We start from the raw sequence: 19021 nt of genomic DNA, 5'->3' as shown, positions 1-19021 counted from the left end.
CAAATAGAAGTCAAGGCCCTCCACCAGCAAAAAATTATGACATGTTTTATTGCAATATAAGCTTTATTGTAGTGGCCTGGAACCCCCAATATCTTCAAGCTATGCCTATATATGGTATGAGGTAGGGAATCCCCATGGAATGAGTTGCTTTGGCACCTTTGATAAGGGCTCCTGGGTCTTACTGGATTTTTTTATTTTTGGACATGAGACTGTCTTTGGAAAGCTCACCTTTTCTCTCTCACAGTGGGTTTTTTGTTCTCTCTCTGCTCTCTCCCCCTTACCTGTCTCAACAGTGCTGAGTCTCACCACTATGGTGTTCTGCAGTCTTTCTTGGTGCATGCTTTAGTTTCACAGTCTCCTTCGGGGAAGGTCGGTACCAGTCATTTTCTTTTTTTGAGAAAATTGAGTCATGTAGAAGTAGAATAACTTGACTAAGTTTTTTTTTTTTAATTTTTGTTTGTTTTTTTTTACAGGGACAGAGAGAGAGTCAGAGAGAGGGATAGATAGGGACAGACAGACAGGAACGCAGAGAGATGAGAAGCATCAATCATCAGTTTTTTGTTGCGACACCTTAGTTGTTCATTGATTGCTTTCTCATATGTGCCTTTTCCGTGGGGCTATAGCAGACCGAGTAATCCCTTGCTTGAGCCAGCGACCTTGGGTCCAAGCTGGTGAACTTTTTTTTTTTTTTCTCAAGCCAGATGACCCCGCGCGCAAGCTGGCGACATCAGGGTCTCGAACCTGGGTCCTCCGCATCCCAGTTCGACGCTCTATCCACTGCGCCACCGCCTGGTCAGGCCAACTTGCCCAAGTTTTTACACAGAACCAGGACTAGGCCTTGGTCTTCTGACTTACAGCCTTCCAAGGTGTCTTTAGTCACTGTACCTAAGAGATGTTACTTACCCAGGCCAAGTGATGGCAGACTAAATTTTAGTTCTGAAAATATGGTAAGCTATTATTTTTATTTCTTAATAAAGATCTGTTACTTTAAGTTTGCTGTTAGTAGAATTTTTCATTCTCTGAAACGCCCACTGCTCTCTGTTCTCCTCATGGTTGTAGTTGAATCTTGTAGCTTACAGAGAAGGAGAAAATGAAAAATCCCATGAAAGAATGTGCATAGTCATTTGGTATAAGAATGTTTTAGCCACCTAATTCAGCAGCTGGCCCCTTCTACAGGAGTCAAATGAGCTGTCACTGTGGGTTTTATTGTTTTGATTTTTTTATAAAGTATAGAAAAGCTGTAACACTTTTCTGTTTCCATGCACTGTCTTTCCTGTGAGTTCTGAGTCCCGAGTCTGGGCCTGCTGGGCAGGGCAGCCCTCCCAGGCCCCCACCCCTTCCACACCCTCCACCCAACATGGGCTGGTTGTGGCTTCTTCTTGGTAGGAACAGTTTTGAAAAGTGATCTCCAGGGGAAAGAAAAAGATACCCATGTGCTCAGGCCACCGTCTTGAACCAGGATCCCAAAGCTGGGTTCCTTATTCTCTGACCATTGTGCTTCCCTGCTGGGCAAGAGTGTTTGCAAGGTTGTGATAACCTTTTCCTGTTTACCAGGCTGCACCTTGAAATAAAGACACAGAGGCTTTTGAATGTGAGAACCATAGGCCTTGTGGGGGAGGGGGGCGGGGCTTTATGCCTTTGCAGAGTGCAGGATGGGGGCGGAGAATTTGAAGGCTTGGTTGGCTTGGGGCCCTAAACAAAGGGCAGACATTCCCCCGTTGACCTCCTGCCAGGTAACCTCAGGCCCCTTAGAAAGAGCTGTTAACCTGTTGAGGGGGTGAGGGTGTTTTCTAGGGAGCAGATTGGAACGTGTTGAGCAGTGTGTCACAAGTTTCCAAGTCCAGTGTGGCTTCAGGGGCTGGCCGCAACCTGAGGTTGGAAAATCATTAACGAGTGGGTAAAAAACATGGGAAAACCTCTCACTGCTGTCAGTGGGGCAGAGGGAGGAAGCCTGAGGCTCTCAGAGAAGGAGGAGAAGCAGAGGATGAGAGAGGGTCGGGTGGGGGTGGAGAGAGCCAGAAAGGACAGGGGACCAAGTCAGGGGTCCGAGGCCTCAAGACTCCCACTTCCCTGAGTCTCTCTGCTTCTCTGTGTCTCTGTGTCTGCGCCTGGGAGACCTCTGGAGTGTGGCTGGCTCGGTCCCCTGGTAAGTGGAGGGGCAGTGGGCCTTACCCATTTCTCCCCCATCACAGCTCCACCTCGGGCAGGGATGAGTGTGTGTGGGGACTCTGGTGCTGCTCCTGCTCCCCCCAGCCTGCTGCATGTGCCCCAGCATGAGGCACGGGACCTTGGTCGTGCCTTTCAGAGTCAAGTCTGGCTCACAGGTGGGCTGACTACTTCTGCAGCTCTGAGGGTGGCCATCAGGTGTTTCCCGGCAGCCTGCGCCTGGACCGGTGTTGACCTGCCTTGCAGCCACATTGTAGATATTTAGGAACACATGTGCCTCCCTGTCCCCTCTCGGTGTCTGGCCCTAGTGCGGCCTGCATCCTCTTAGCTCCGCTGGACATGGTGATTGCTGCTGTTCCCATTAGACCTTATGTGACACTCCTGGGTGAGGCTCTGTTCACTGAGGCTGGTTAAGGTAAAGTTGCCCTACGTGGGAGAAATTCACACCCCAAGTCTAGCCCTTCTGGGGAGGGGAGCAGTTCTGGCAGCTGCCCTCTGAAAGGGCCCCTAGAGCCAGGCCCGGAGTCTCTTCCACACAAGTGCTGTGTGTCCATTTTTCTTTCTCAATTTCATAGTCTGGGTGTGGTATTGGTCAGGCTTGCTGGTAGGAAGTGTTTATATATCCTTTTTGATGGTCTCCCAGCCCCTTTCCCCTCACCCTGGGGGAACAGGGCTAAGGCCTTGCAGACAACCTGGGGAACGGTGCAGCGAAGCTCTCAGAGGGCCTGGGGCCTGAGGTGCTAGTTGGGTCACCCCGAGCCTCCTTCCAGGGACCCATTCAGGGACATGCAGGGAGCTCCCTGAAGCCTGTGCTAAGCTCTGTGACCTCTGCAAAGGCTCCTCGTGGGCTTTCTTCCTCTACCCCCTTACTCCGTGGGCGACAAGAAAGCCTGGGAGGAGAAAAGTGGTAGGTCTGTGGTGGCCCAGGACCAGGACTGCCATGACGGAGTGTCCCCAAGAAGTAGCTCTGAGGGGTGGATATACTGCTCTGTGCAGGGTGCCGATGAGATGAGTCGGGCAGGTGGTCACTGCCTGTGCCTTGAACTGACCAGCCTGCCAACCAGTTCCCTTCCAAAGCAGGCTCAGTAAGTGAGCCTGTGCTCACACCCTTCATCCCAGCAGCCCCAGGGGTGTGCAGGGAGCTAGCTGGGGCAGGGAAGCCTTTTGTCATGGAAACGTTTTCAAATCTTCATCCAAAAGAAAACAATATAATTAACTCCAACACCCAGCGTTGATCAGCATGCACCCGCTTTTCAGAGAATGGACCGCTGCACCCAGACCTGGCTCACTGCCCAGTTTGTGATCTGCTTGGTATAAGAACTATCTGCGAACCCAATTACCTGGAATACTGTCCTGTATCCCTTGAAAAATTCCATTCTTCTCATTATTAGACATGTGTATTATAAATATATATATATATATAAAGTACTCCATTTTTCTGAATTTCACCCAAAAAATAATTCTGCAGATTCACTTTCTCATATGCCCATGTAATGTTGATTTGCTTCTTGGCCCTTAAAGCTGAAAATGTTAACTCATTCTTTACAGAAAAAGTTTGCTGACCACTGATAGACCTCCAATATTATCTATCCCCAATGGATTATTTTAAAGAAAATGCAGAAAATTGGACTCTTTTTAAATAATAAAAAGTAATTTTTTAAAATGTTTATTTTATTGATTTTAGAGAGAGAAAGTGGGAGAGAGAGAGAGAGCGCGCGCAGTGTCAGTCGTTACTGTATGTGCCCTGACCGAGGATCAAACTGGCAACCTTTGCTCTTCGGGACAATGCTCTAACCAACTGAGCTATCTGGCCGGGGCTTAAATAGTAAAATGTACTTTGTTTTGAACTTTGAAGCAAGGAAGCATTCAGCTGAGCAGCCTTTGAGTCTTCTCGGCTGGGTGGTCTCACTTCCCGGTGGCCAGCGAGCCCTCTTTCCCCTGTGGGGTCTGCCCCAGTGTGAATGTTTGAGTCCATTCCTTTCCCCCTCTTCCCACCTGCTGGCCCATTCCTGCCTACCTAGTGGGGTTTTGGATCCCCGGGTCAGCGTACCAGGGGCTGCAGTACAGGGGCCTCAGTGTTTACTGTGTGCGGGAAGGGCTCTCTGCTGGTATTAATGGGTCAGCAAGCCATGTTGAGTGGTGGCCTCCTGACTGAGGCCTCTGGAACTTGCCTGTTTGGGAGGGCTCAGCCTGCCATCACTTCCAGCCGGCATCTTGAGGGCTGGCCCTCTTGGCTTCTCTGGGTACCCAGAAATGCCTCCCTCTGTGTCCTGCTGTTCTTCCTCCTATAGTGGGAACCTTGGTGCCAGCTTTCTCCTGGTAACTGAGAGAGGCTGCTTCCTGACCCTCTGCGAGGGTTTCAGGGGCCCTTGGGAGAAGCTGAAGTGAGCCCAGTGCCACTGCACCAGGGTGACAGCCACATGCTGAGACCCCACTCTCAGCTGTGGCCGTCTCCCTCCTGTGGCTTGGCCAACATTTTTGGACCCCTTACTCCTCCCTTCCCTGTACAGATGGCCGGACACTGCCCCCTGTCCTCTGTTAATACCAACACCACAGCAGCAGCTATGCTGACTGGTCTCCTGGGTCAGGTTCTGTGCTCTGTGCTTTGGCCCCTGTCTCATTTGAACTACCCACAGTGCTGTGAGGCTCCCATAGCCCAGTTTTCCAGGGGAGGAAGTCAAGACTGAGATATTAGAGATGAGCCCAGGTCCTACAAGTACTGGTGGATTGAGCCAGGGTGAGAAGCTAGGCACCAGGGTCCAGAGCCCACATCCTGAGCACATGCTCTCGTCCCAGTGCACTTTGCCTGATTGGTGTGTGAGCACATGGCAGAGGCAGGTGTGCACGGCCTATGTAAGGCTGTGGGCTGTGGGTCTTGCGCACGAGAGAGATGAGAGACTAGGGATTGCAGATGGCGGATTGCCTACCTGCCACTGTGAGGGGCCATTTTGCTGTTTGTGTGCCTGAGAGGCGGTTTCCCCTGCCTGTGTGCTTGTCCGCCCTTGTGAGACTTTATTAAAGGAAATGGCCCCACCCTTTTCGGCTCTGCAGTTTTTCTGCTGTCTGCCCTCGGCCACTGGCATTACAGCCTCTTGCCTGGTATCAGGGGTGGGGTGGCCCACAAACTGCATCAGGGTCCCCTGAAGGGCTTGTTCCAGAGTCTGCCAGGCCCCTCCCCAGAGTTTCTGACTGACTCAGCAGGTCTGAGCTCCGGCCTGAGACTTTGTATTTCTTTTTTTTTTTTGAGACTTTGTATTTCTAAGAAGTTCCCAGGTGGTGTTGATGCCACTGGTTTGGGGACCACAATTTAAGAACTGCTTGGTCTAGTAGACCACAGTGCCTTGTCCCCAACTTTACTTCCAGCCATGTGACCTGGACAAGGTTACCTAACTTTTCTGTGCCTGGCTTGCCTCATCCATGTGGGACTAACATTCACACCTGCTCCAGAGACGGTATACAGATGAAATGGATTAAATTTACTTAAACAGTGTGGAATGGCCCTGGCCGACAGTAAGCCAGTGAGCGAGGTTGTCGTTCACCGGGTAGTGGTAAATCTGTCGCCCTGCTGAGAACCAGCGTGCTGGGGCATCACCTGAAGGGCTGGTAGAAAGCAAGCCTGCCCCCCAAAGCCCTCAAGCCTGGGGAGGCTTCCATTCAACAGAGGTCAAGGATATGCATTTCTAATTAGTTCCTGGGGTGCTGTTTGCTGGTGGGAACCACACTTTGGGAACCACTTGTTATAAAGTACTGCACCCCAGATTCTGAAAGGCACTGTACCTCACTTTGTCAAGTCCATGTAGAGACACCGAGTCCAGATAAATTTTGAAGAGTTTTATTAAAGGAGGAAATTTTAAATATGCTGGCCGCATATGGCCGACACGGGGCATCTGCAGGCCCAAATCGTGCAGCTCCAAAAATAGTTCAGGGGCTGCTTATATACCCTTGATCTCACACGGGCGAGGGAGAGCATGACTTTATGGCACAATCATTAACAAGATTATAACATTTGTCTAGGGAATACACAGAAACATTAAGACTTTTTTTTTGTATTTTTCTGAAGTTGGAAACGGGGAGGCAGTCAGACAGACTCCCGTATTCCCCCCTACCGGGATCCACCCGGCACACCCACCAGGGGGCGATGCTCTGCTCATCTGGGGCGTCGCTCTGTTGCAACCAGAGCCATTCTAGCACCTGAGGCAGAGGCCATGGAGCCATCCTCAGCGCCCGGGCCAACCTTGCTCCAATGGAGCCTTGGCTGCGGGAGGGGAAGAGAGAGACAGAGAGGAAAGAGAGGGGGAGGGGTGGAGAAGCATATGGGCACTTCTCCTGTGTGCCCTGGCCAGGAATCGAACCCGGGACTCCTGCACACTAGCCTGATGCTCTACCACTGAGCCAACTGGCCAGGGTGAAACATTAAGACTTTCAAGGTAACACAATCAAAGATATTTACAAATCTTTCAGGGTTCCTCTTCCCTCACTAGCCTAGAGGTATTTTACTCTCAAGATTCCAGGAAAGGGAGGAACTACAATCAATGCAAGGTGGTAGGTAAATTCTGCCTCCTATTGAAAGAGAAGTTTCTCAGTTAACCTTAATCCTTTCAGAGAACTTAAAACCAGATGACCATAGTCGTCCTTGTAAGTCAGGAGACTTCTACATTCCTTTTTCTCCATTTTCCAAGGAATCAATTTCTCCATTTTCCTAGAATATCAATATTAATTTGCAGCTTTTTGGTACCTTACAACATTCCCCACTGGCTTTATGTCCCAAGTCAAATCTTTGACTTAATTGACTAAAATGCATGAGGCTGTGGTGTAGGGATATTAACTTATAACATGTAATAGATATTTAACAGACAGCATTAATATAAAAAAACTTCACTAAAGAAACAAATATTACTGATTGATTACCTATAAACTGTACAAGCCTTTTGCAACTTATATAAAACTAATTGGCCTTTATAACAATTTACTTTTAGTCAGAACTTTTAATTTTAAAACTTTTAACCTTTAGTGACAATTAAGTTGGCTTTCTTTTTACCCTAGTTTTCCCTTTCCCCAAAGTCAGATTAAAAGGGAGTACTTAATAAGTTTCTTCATGCATTCTTTGTATGTAAACCAACCAGCTTCTGGTTTGTGGTTGGAGTAGGGCATGCCAATTTTCTACCTTAGCAGCAGTGGGAGTTGTCAGGATCACAGTGTGTGGACCTGTCCACGTGAGAGTCAATCCTTGGTGATGTACTTGATAACCTGGTAATGTTGGAAGCATCTCTTGGACAGTCCTTTGAACAGGTTTCTGGGTAACCTGTAAATCCTGCAAATACTTAAAGAATGGGTGGTTACATTTCTTTTACTATTTGATTCATGCATTTTATTTGCCCTGAACTTTTTGGTGCCTGTGGGCACAATGTAACTTCAAATTAGTTTCTAGTTAATATTGGGTTCCTTTCCTACTGGCTTTGAGACAGTGGATACAAATGCAGGTCCAATACTAGAATGGGCAAGCTAAACCTGGAAAGAACCATATATAGCAATTTCCTGACAACTATCAATTATTTTATTAAAGTCTGTTTCTAAATGTTTACCTGGGGAAGCCTTTTTCTGTTGGTAAAATCTTTTTTCTAATTGGTTTTGAATAAACCTTTGGCAATAAGGGTCCCAAAACCCCACTGGCTTTGGGTGGCATCATGCTATCTTTGAATTCCTATGTCCCAATTTTGAGGCAGACTGGAGAAATATAAAATAAACAATAAAATTCAAACAGCTAATATTAACAAATATTATAACAAGTGTCTTACTACAATAAAATGACTAAAGCCTATTAGATTATTAAATGAAACAAACTTCTAACTAATATAACAGGGTTTAGAATAAAATTCTTACAGTCTCAAATGTTCTTAACATGTTAATGTAATTTCACTAAGTCTATGTTGACACTATCACTGCTTTATATTATTTGCAAATGTAACCCAATTCCCACTTCAGTCTGAGAATTGTCCCAAAGAGCAGGAGTCACACATATTCAGGAAAAGTCCATAAAGCACTGAAGTTGTGGTCATATTTTTACACTTTGTAGCTAGAGTCTAAGTCCTAATGATTATTGCTTTTAATTGGAATTAGGATCAGGTCCCAGCCTATAATAGGCATGGGGCAGAGACAAGAGGAATAAAGGAGTCACTATATATTAAATAAAGCAACAAAAATCAGACTGTCATTACCCCCAGTAGAGATCTTCGAGGGATAAATAAAACTTAAATGTTCAGGCAAGGCATAGTAAATTGCCCTAGTGTTTACAAGACATGAGATCAGTTTACCTGCTACTGGAAGTAATACCTTAGGCTCATAAACGGTGTCGTGAGATGGGGCCAATAGCTTTCGGCTCCTCTTAGCCTTCAGTGGCAACTCCTAGCAGGCTGGGCAAGGTCAGGTCACAGGTAGCTGGATTAGGGCTGGAAGAGACTGAACCCTCCCTCCATGGAGCAAGGGGGCAGCTTACCTTCTCGTGTCCCTTTTTCCACAGCAAAGGCATGTCCCTCAATGGGGCTGAAAAGCCTGGCAGGCCTCAGCTCAATGACCTTTCATTCCACTCTTGACGTAAAGCCTTGATGGAATCCTATGAAACCCTTTGAGGCGCTGGAGCCTTTTAAGGGTATATACCAAAAGCTGGTATTTTCCTGATCTCTTTTGGGCCGTATTTGTTTTTTGTGTTTCTATTTTGGTCATTATAGACCTTAAAGGCCAAGCTCAGAAGACCTTGCTAAGGGACCTGAGTGCCCTTTTCTGTCTATATAAACTCTTGGAAAAAGACAAAAGCAGTGTTATTAGCTGGATTAAATTAAGAAAAACAGGTTTTGGTACCTCCTTTAGAATTCCAGAGTCTCTTTGCTGCTGAATAACTCAGTACATTATAATAAACTAAACATTAAATAAAAAGACATTATTAACAATTATTACATATTTTCTAATATTTAAATCAAGATTTTTAATATTATAGGGCTATAAAATAGCAAATAAAGAATTAACAAAAAGGCCTCTGAAATACATAATTTTAACATGGAAAATACTTTTTTACACAACAGTGGGGGAACAATAAGTCATTACTCTTAACCCAGTGGCCAGAAAAACTATTAGGTAATAAAGCCAATTACTAACAGTACAACTGAATTTCCTTTTAAGAGCCAAATTTAAAATTTAAACTGTATATGTAGGCACCTTCCCTATTGAGACAGCGCCCGTACTTGGCACTGCATTGGAGAGCTGTACCAAAGAGGCCTTATGTGGCCCACAAGCTATTTGCAAATGGCAGTTTGCCAACCAGAGTTCTTAGGAGAGGGGAAAAGTAAGAGACATTCAACGTGTCTGTCCCTCTTTGCACAACTCGAGGACTGACTGAACCCTAGCCTGGCCAGGCAGCAAGGTTCCGGGCTCAGCTCTAAAGTGGCACTCTCCTTTGCCATCAGATTAGGGACACGGTTGCCATGGGAGAGGTGGCACGGACTGGTGGGCATTTGGACCTAGCATTTCCAAAAGCCACGCCGACTTTTATTCCCTCCCCCAGCTGCTGTTTAGTTTTATTTCTTACAATAAAAGCAGAAAATAAAATACAATTTTTAATAAATTTATCTTCCTAATAATGGGCTGCTTTTTAGCCTCTATGAGGTTCTAATCTTTCCCGCAATTCCCTGAAAATTCTTTTTACAGTTTTTACCATTATGGTTAATGCTGTGGGTCTTCCCCATGAATCCCATGCCCCCCACATCAGATAGCAACCATGCTACACAAAGGAACTGGGGAAGGGCAGGGAAAACTTAGAGGGGACCCTACACCCACTTTGTCCCCTAAGAGAGAGAGTCAGAGCCCTCTCCCAGTGCTAGTTTAGTACATTTTACACCTATTTTTCCTTCTAGAATTTTCTATAGACCAGTGGGGGGCAATAAACCATTAATCCCAACCCATGGAGAGCCCACGGGACTCCTATGTCCTAGGGAGGGGAAGGAAGAGGCAGCTGGAGGGCCTGTCTCTGATGATCCCATTCCCTATAATCCTGTTACTCATGATCCCATCACTTATTCTGGAATTGCAATTCATTTCAAAGAACTGATAACTAGCAAGGTCCACACCCATGGTTTGTTAATTTCTAAATCCTTTTACTTAATCTTGTTCTTTTTCCTTTTCTAAGATTTTTCTAAAGCAAGGTTCTAATCTTTAATACTATTCCTACCCTGTATTTTCCAAATAGGTAAAACTTCTTTTGGTCAGTAGGTGGATATCTGAAACTAGTTTCTATTCTATTCTTTAGCTAGTCACTTCACCCTTAGTTGTCCCTGCAATTTACTCTAGTGCTCTTCCCCCGCTGTTCCACCCACAGCACATCTTGGCCTTGCTTTTCTCTCACCCAAATCACTTATTTGCCAGCCCTCCACCCAGAGGCTGGAGAAACACTTCAAACTACCCAGAGAGAAGGCAGGAATTAATACACAAAAAGCAAGAAAGATAAGACAGAAAATTAACTAGCACCGGAATAAAGAGTGTTTGATTATAGAGGACACAAGACAAGAAGTAGGAACCAACAGAAGAGAATAATTTCTTCAGGGGAGAAATCAGAGCCCTGAAGCTAGGGGTCTTGGATCCAAGAAAAGAGATTATATATTTTTTTGGGCTTGTTTTACAAATTTTCTTTTACTGTTGCCCCCAAATTTCTAATTTTGCATGTAAAAATTCAACTCAGGCCTTAGAAACAGACACAGTTACACATTAAACAAAGACTTCACATACACAAATTATAAATCAAGAAATTTAAATGAGTGTGCTTTACTTATTCCAATTAAAATTACACCAGAGATATTTTCTGACAAAGAGACAAAACTGATTCCTTACTCACACAGCTCAATAGACAAAGGAAGGGGTTCCACTTTCAGGGGCTTCTCAGGTGTTCTTCCAGCCACGTACCCGGAACTTCGGCTTAGGCACCAGAGATCCCCACTCACACACCCATCACTCAGGCCTCTCAGGTGTTCTCATAGCCACGTTCCCGGAACTTCAGCTTAGGCACCAGAGATCCCCACTCACACACCCATCACTCAGGCCTCTCAAGTGTTCTCATAGCCACGTTCCCAGAACTTTGGCTTAGGCACCAGAGATCCCCACTCACACACCCATCACTCAGGCCTCTCAGGTGTTCTCATAGCCATGTTCCCAGAACTTCGGCTTAGGCACCAGAGATCCCCACTCACACACCCATCACTCAGGCCTCTCAGGTGTTCTCCCAGCCATGTACCCGGAACTTCGGCTTAGGCACCAGAGATCCCCACTCACACACCCATCACTCAGGCCTCTCAGGTGTTCTCATAGCCACGTTCCCAGAACTTCAGCTTAGGCACCAGAGATCCCCACTCACACACCAATCACTCAGGGGTTTTAGTCAGAAACAATAAAAACAAAGAATGAGATCTCGACAAACACAGAGATGTCTCTGGAAGTCTTGGGTTGAGATTAATCAATCCAGGTTAGCTCAGTCTCCACTGAGTCAGTGCGATAACAGACTAATTCTGGACGGACTTAACCTCCATTAGTCTTCCTAGAGATAGACATATCGTCCCCATTTCTGTTTCTCTAGAGAATCCAACATCTCTGAAGGCCCGAGGCAGAATTGATGGCTCTGGTCCACTCAATTCTCACCTATGTCCCTCCAGAGTACGAGCAGATATCCTCTAGAGTCCGAGGCAGGACCTAGGAACTCTTCTCCAATGTCTCAGTCTTGGAGAGTGTGCTGCAAACATGCCAACTACGTCTGATCTATTTCACCATACCCCAAAACATAAAGATTGGTGTAAAACCAGGAGCCATGGCCTGGGCCACTATCACAGCAGCCCGGCTCACACAGGTTCGCATTGGATTCAGACAGTCGGTAAAGAAACAATGGAGCCAAAAACTGATGGGTTGTCATCTTTAATTCTAGCTTGCACCCGGCGGGCAAGTCAAAACACACACTGGGCTCCAAAACCCACTCACATTCAGTGCTCACAAAGCTACTGACTTATCTGAGTTTCCTAGAATCAAAGGTTTCTAGCTCACCAGACTTATTCACCTCTGTTCCCCATCTCCTTCCTTCTCCAGCGTCAAACCGCACAAACTGGCCTTTCACTCAATACTCCGCCATCTTGGCTGCTTCTCCTGGCCACATGGCCTCTTTCTGCTCTCTTCTCTCTGCTCTCTCCTCTAATGATAATCTCAGGAACCAAGAGCAAGCTCCCGCTCTGCCTCTATTTTATAGTGTAGAAATCCAAACCTTTAATCCAATATATTGTACAAAATAGGGAAGTCACTTCTCTGAGGCATGATTGGATTGTACCGCCCCACATCAAAAAGGGTGGGAAAGGCTTAATCCCAAAACCAAGCCCCAGGCTACAAGGATTCTCATCACACATTAATATCACCTGGGCGACGGCCTCATGTGGGCAGTGCCATCTTTAACAAAGTGAGCATAATATATTTTATCTGCCCAACAACTGGTTACAAACAGCAAAGCAGTTCTGAAAGCCCTACCTGCTCCACCGGGGTTCCACATCCCCTGAGTTACAACTCAGCAAAAGCCCCCAAATCCACTCTACCCATTTCTAGTCCCAAACAGAAAAGCAGAAGCAAGAGTTCAAAGGAAAGATTCAAACAGACACATTTTAGACATTAAACAAAGGACTTACACACACACACACACACACACACACACACACACACACACGAGCGTGCTTTCATAAATGAGGGAAAGGCTTCCCCTCGTGGCCTCTTAGGTGTAATGCAGGCCACGTCCTGCAAGGACTTTAAACTTTAAACCCAGGAATTTTTTTTTTAGACAGAAGTAAGGAAAACAAAGAAGAATGAGATCTCAATAATACAAAGGTGTCTCAACTCAGGTTTCTCTGAGAGCATAACACAACTAGCTGCCTCTGGAAGTACAGGGTCTCTACTCAGTCCCCTTTAGTTATCTTTCTCAAGCACGATAGAAGCTGATGGACCTGGTCACTTCAGCTCCTACTAATCATCTTTCCAGAGTACCAACTAAATGCATCCCAGAGAATCCTAATTAAGACCAAAAGGATCTCCTACAGACGTCTCAGTCGAGATTCCACAATGGGACTAGATTCAACTCAGTAATGGCGGAAAGCTAGCTTTACCTACGTACTTACAAAGTTACAACTCAGCGACACAGACAATCTGCCTTACCTACACATGTCTGGAGTTACAACTCAGTAAAAGCAACGGCTTTGCTTTACCCACAAAATTCCAGAGTTACAACTGAGCAAAACAAAAGATCTACCTCACCTACAATTTTCGGAGTTTCAGCTCAGCAAAGCAGCTTTGAAGGCCCTACTTACATCACCGGAGTTACAACTCTGGAGTCACAACTCAGTGAAGCCCCCAAATTACCTACATTCTAGTCCCAAACAAATTTGACCAGTACCAGTCTCAGACAGAAAAGCGAAAGCAAGAGTTCAAAGGAAAACCAGAAAATTCATTCAGTAAAGCAAAAAGAGGTGCTTTACCGACCTCCTTGATTTTTCTGCCAAATTGTCCAAATGGTTGAATTTGGGAACCAGGGGTGTCTACTGGGGAGCTGTCTGGACCTAACAGAAAAACCGGGAGCCCTGGAACATCTCAGGTGGCGCCTCTCCTCAGGATTCAAGTGGGGCCGGGCAGCTCAGCGGAGAGTCCGTCCGATTTGGGGTGTCTCTAGCTGGTGATGCAAAACACCGGATCCCAGACGAGCCCCTAAATGTTATAAAGTACCATACCCCAGATTCTGAAAGGCACTGTACTTCACTTTATCGAGTCCACATGAACTTTGAAGAGTTTTATTAAAGGAGGAAATTTTAAATATGCCGGCCACATATGGCTGACACAGGGCATCTGCAGGCCCAAATTGTGCTGACCCCAAAATAGTTCAGGGCTGCTTAAATACCCTTGATCACACGTGGGTGAGGGAGAGCATGACATTATGGCACAATTATTAACAAGGTTATAACATCTGTCTAGGGAATATACAGAAACATTAAGACTCTCAAGGTAACACAATCTAAGATATTTACAAATCTTTCAGGGTTCCTCTTCCCTCACTAGCCTAGAGGTATTTTACTCTCAAGATTCCAGGAAGGGGGAGGAACTCCAATCAATGTAAATCCTGTCTCCCATTGAAAGAGAAGTTTCTCAGTCAACCTTAATCCTTTCAGAGAACTTAAAACCAAATGAGCCTAGTCGTCCTTGTAAGTCAGGAGACTTCTACATGCCTTTTCCTCCATTTTCCAAGGAAAGGACAGGAAAGCCTGACCCTTTCCTCCTAGAATATCAACATTAATTTGCAGCTTTTTGGTCCTCCTGGCCCAGCTGTTCTCCCTCTTGCGCCCTCCCCCCCATTAGCTTATGTGCCAGGGACGTTCTGAACTAGAACAAGCCCCTGTCTCACAGTGGGCTCTATGTGCTGCTGCCTGCCCTCCCCAGGCCCAGCCTCTGTTTTGTACACAAACATGCAGGCTGATTTTGTCTTTCTAACAACAATGCCCTTCTCTTCTTAAAGGCACCAGTGCACATTCTGGGGTGCGGGAGGCACACTGAGGCCATTAGAGCAGTGTAAAGCCAGGAGGCACAGCCAGGGCCACCATCAGAGCAGCCAGTCCTATGCAGGTTCGCATTGGATTCGGACAGTCGGCAAAGAAACAGCGGAGCCAAAAACTGGTGGGCCATAGTCTTTAATCTAGCTTGCACCCGGCGGGCAAGTAAAAATACACACTGGGCTCCAAAACCCAGTCACATTCAGTGCTCACAAAGCTACTGATTTATCCGAGTTTCCTAGAATCAAAGGTTTCTAGCTCAACAGCCTTATTCTCCTCAGTTCCCCATTTCCTTCCTTATCCCAGATACAAACTCTGTACAAACTGGCATCTCACTCAGTACTCCGCCATCTTGGCTGCTTTTCCTGGCCTTCTCCACGTGGCCTCCTCCCGCTGCTGGCTCTATTCTCTCTGCTCTCTCATGCTAACCTCAGGAACCAAGAGCCCAAACTCCGGTTTTGCCCCCACTTTATACTGTAGCTTCACAACCTCTAATCCAATATACAAAGTAGGGAAGTCTCTAATACAAAGCCACTTCTCTGAGGCATGATTGGATTGTACCACCCCACATCAAAAAGGGTGGGAAAGGCTTAATCCCAAAACCAAGCCCCAGGCTACAAGGATTTTCAACACACATTAATATCACCTGGGTGACGGCCTCCTTGTGTTATCTTTAACAAAGTGAGCATAATACACTTTATCCGCCCAACAAGCAGTCTGGAGGAGGGAGGAGACTGTAGCCACTCTCTTAACTCTGGCACTTCCCCCACCACCTGCACTGGGTGGCATGTGGGGGAGGGGTCCCCTACAGGGTCCCTTAAGATCAGCCTACTTTTAACCCTTTTTCTTTTCTTTTTTTTTTTTTTTTAACCTTATGTCTTTACTAAGAGAGATTTAAGTAGTGACTTGGTGCACAGGCTTGATCCCTGTAAAGCCAGTAGGTGCGGCCACCATCACAGCTGCCTGGCCCATGCAGGTTCGCATTGGATTAGGACAGTCGGTAAAGAAACAACGGAGCTAAAAGCTAGTGGGCCATCGTCTTTAATCCTAGCTTGCATCTGGTGGGCAAGTAAAAACACACACTGGGCTCCAAAACACACTCATTCAGTGCTCACAAAGCTACTGACTTATCCGAGTTTCCTAGAATCAAAGGTTTCTAGCTCACTAGACTTATTCACCTCTGTTTCCCATCTCCTTCCTTCTCCCTGCACAAACTCTGCACAAACTGGCTTCTCACTCAACACTCCACCATCTTGGCTGCTTCTCCTGGCCTCCTCCACGTGGCCTTTCTCTGTTCTGCTCTCTAATGCTAATCTCAGGAAATGAGAGAGCAAGCTCCTGGTCTGCCTCACTTTATAGCATAGGAACCAAAACCTTTAATTCAATATACAAACAAGGAAGTCTCTGATACAAAGTCACTTATCTGAGGCATGATGGGATTTCTCATGAGAGTGCACCACCCACATCAAAAAGGGTGGGAAAGGCTTAGTCCTAAAACCAAGCCCCAGGCTACAAGGATCCTGCCTGCTACCGCCTGTCCCCCCACACCCAATACAAACTATAAGCAAGAAAACATATATATCATATTTAAAAACTTATTTGACCAACAAGCCCAAACAGCCAGGTTCAAATTCTTTCTTGGGCAAGTTGGTGAACCCTTCCTGGTTGCAGCCTCCTTTTTCCGAAGACGTGTTTAGGATGGGGTGCTCACAGAGCTGTTGGGAGCACTAGTGCCTGCAGACTTCAAACAGGGCCTGGCATAGCCTGGCACCATATGTGTTGGCAATTTTTTTTTTCACTCATTCTGGTGGGTTTTTAAAAACTTGTTGTTGGGCAGATAAAGTATATTATGCTCACTTTGTTAAAGATAGCACTGCCCACATGGAGGCCGTCACCCAGATGATATTAATGTGTGTTGGGAGTGGGCTATAGGCAGGCAGAATCCTTGTAGCCTGGGGCTTGGTTTTGGGACTAAACCTTTCCCACCCTTTTTGATGTGGGGCGGTACAATCCAATCATGCCTCAGAGAAGTGACTGTAGTAGAGACTTCCCTGTTTTGTATATTAAATTAAAGGTTATGGATCTACACTATAAAATGGGGGCAGAACAGGAGCTTACACTCTTGGTTCCTGGGATGATTAGCATGAGAGAGCAGAGGGAGCAGAGCAGAGAGCAGAAAGAGGCCATGTGGCCAGGAGAAGCAGCCAAGATGGTGGAGTGTTGAGTGAGAAGCCAGTTAGTGCAGTTTGTGTAGGGAGAAGGAAGGAGATGGGGAACAGAGGTGAATAAGTCTGGTGAGCTAGAAACCTTTGATTCTAGGAAACTCGGATAAGTCAGTAGCTTTGTGAGCACTGAATGTGAGTGGGTTTTGGAGCCCAGTGTGTATTTTTACTTGCCCGCCGGGTGCAAGCTAGGATTAAAGACTATGGCCCACCAGTTTTTGGCTCCGTTGTTTCTTTACCGACTGTCCTAATCCAATGCGAACCTGCATGGGCCCGGCGGCTGTGATAGTGGCCCTGGCCACGGCTCCTGGCTTTACACTTGTTTATTAAATGCTATGGTGGCAGCAAATGCTGGGCTTACAGCTAGACGACATTTCTCAACCTCTCAACCAAGCCACTGGGTGGAAACACGTACGTGTCTGTGGCCGCCACTGTCAGGCCTGGCCCCTAAAACCTCTCCCTTCAGCCCTCCAGGTGCTCCCTCATCTCTTCCTCTGCCTGCAGCCAAGTGTCAAGTGCAGGACGCTGAAGTCCAAGGAAAGCGCCTGATGGAGGGAGCCTGGGTCCCTGAATGACCAGGTGGAGGGCAGCCCTGGCAACCCAGATCAACCCAAAAGACGAAGGAGAAATATACTTTTACTGTATCAAGCCACTATAGCAGGGGTCCCCAAACTATGGCCCGCGGGCCACATGCGGCCCCCTGAGGCCATTTATCCGGCCCCGCAGCACTTCTGGAAGGAGCACCTCTTTCATTGGTGGTCAGTGAGAGGAGCATAGTTCCCATTGAAATACTGGTCAGTTTGTTGATTTAAATTTACTTGTTCTTTATTTTAAATATGGTATTTGTTCCCGTTTTGTTTTTTTTACTTTAAAATAAGATATGTGCAGTGTGCATGGGGATTTGTTCATAGTTTTTTTATAGTCCGGCCCTCCAACGGTCTGAGGGACAGTGAACTGGCCCCCTGTGTAAAAAGTTTGGGGACCCCTGCACTACAGTTTAGGGGTTGCTTTTCTAGAGCCTAGCATTATTTACCTAATATGGGCATAATGTATGACTCTGAATTCATTTTTTTCAGGTTTTTTCCAACTTAATATATATTTTTTCCTAATAATAGGCATAGTAAGTGTGTATACTCTGGAAAGTTTCCTTTTTAATGTTGCCATCTGGATATTTTAAAAAAGTTTAGTTGGTCCACAGACCCATTCAAACTCTTATGTCACTAGCAACAGTAAGAAAAATGGCACCCAAAATACTAATTAGAGCACACAGCTCTGCCCAGGGCCCTCGTGACCGCCTTTCTAGAATCAGATTAATGTCAGAACACACAGGCCACTTCCCTTGGGGCAGCAGGGGCACAGGGAGCAGCAGGCTTCCAGATGGACAGTTCAGTCTAGGCTGGCAGGCCCAGGAGTCAGATGGAGCCATGAGAACTCCTTGCAGAGCTCCAGGCTGCCGGGGGTAGTTGAGAACCACCACTCCCTCAAGGATGTTCTAACCCAGTGGTCCCCAACCCCCGGGCCACGGACTGGTATTGGTCCATGGGCCATTTGGTACTGGTCCACAGAGAAAGAGAAAGAATAAATAACTTACATTATTTCTGTTTTATATATTATTTATATTTCAGTCTGAACAACGTGGATTTTTTTGTTTGTTTTTTTTTCTGAAGTTGGAAACGGGAAGGCAGTCAGACAGACTCCCGCATGCACCCCACCGGGATCCACCCAGCACGCCCCTGGGTGATCCTCTGCCCATCTGGGGCGTCGCTCTGTTGCAACCAGAGCCACTCTAGCACCTGAGGCAGAGGCCATACAGCCATCCTCAGCGCCCGGGCCAACTTTGCTCCAATGGAGCCTTGCCTGCGGGAGGGGAAGAGAGAGACAGAGAGGAAGGAGAGGGGGAGGGGTGGAGAAGCAGATGGGCACTTCTCCTGTGTGCCCTAGCTGGGAATCGAACCCGGGACTTCTGCACGCCAGGCCGATGCTCTACCACTGAGCCAACCGGCCAGGGCCGATGTTTTTTTTGTTTTTTTTTTT

This window comes from Saccopteryx bilineata, chromosome 5 (assembly GCF_036850765.1).
Source record: "Saccopteryx bilineata isolate mSacBil1 chromosome 5, mSacBil1_pri_phased_curated, whole genome shotgun sequence".
Lineage (NCBI taxonomy): Eukaryota > Metazoa > Chordata > Mammalia > Chiroptera > Emballonuridae > Saccopteryx > Saccopteryx bilineata.
The sequence above is the reverse complement of the archived record's forward strand: the minus strand, read 5'-3'. Positions refer to the sequence as shown.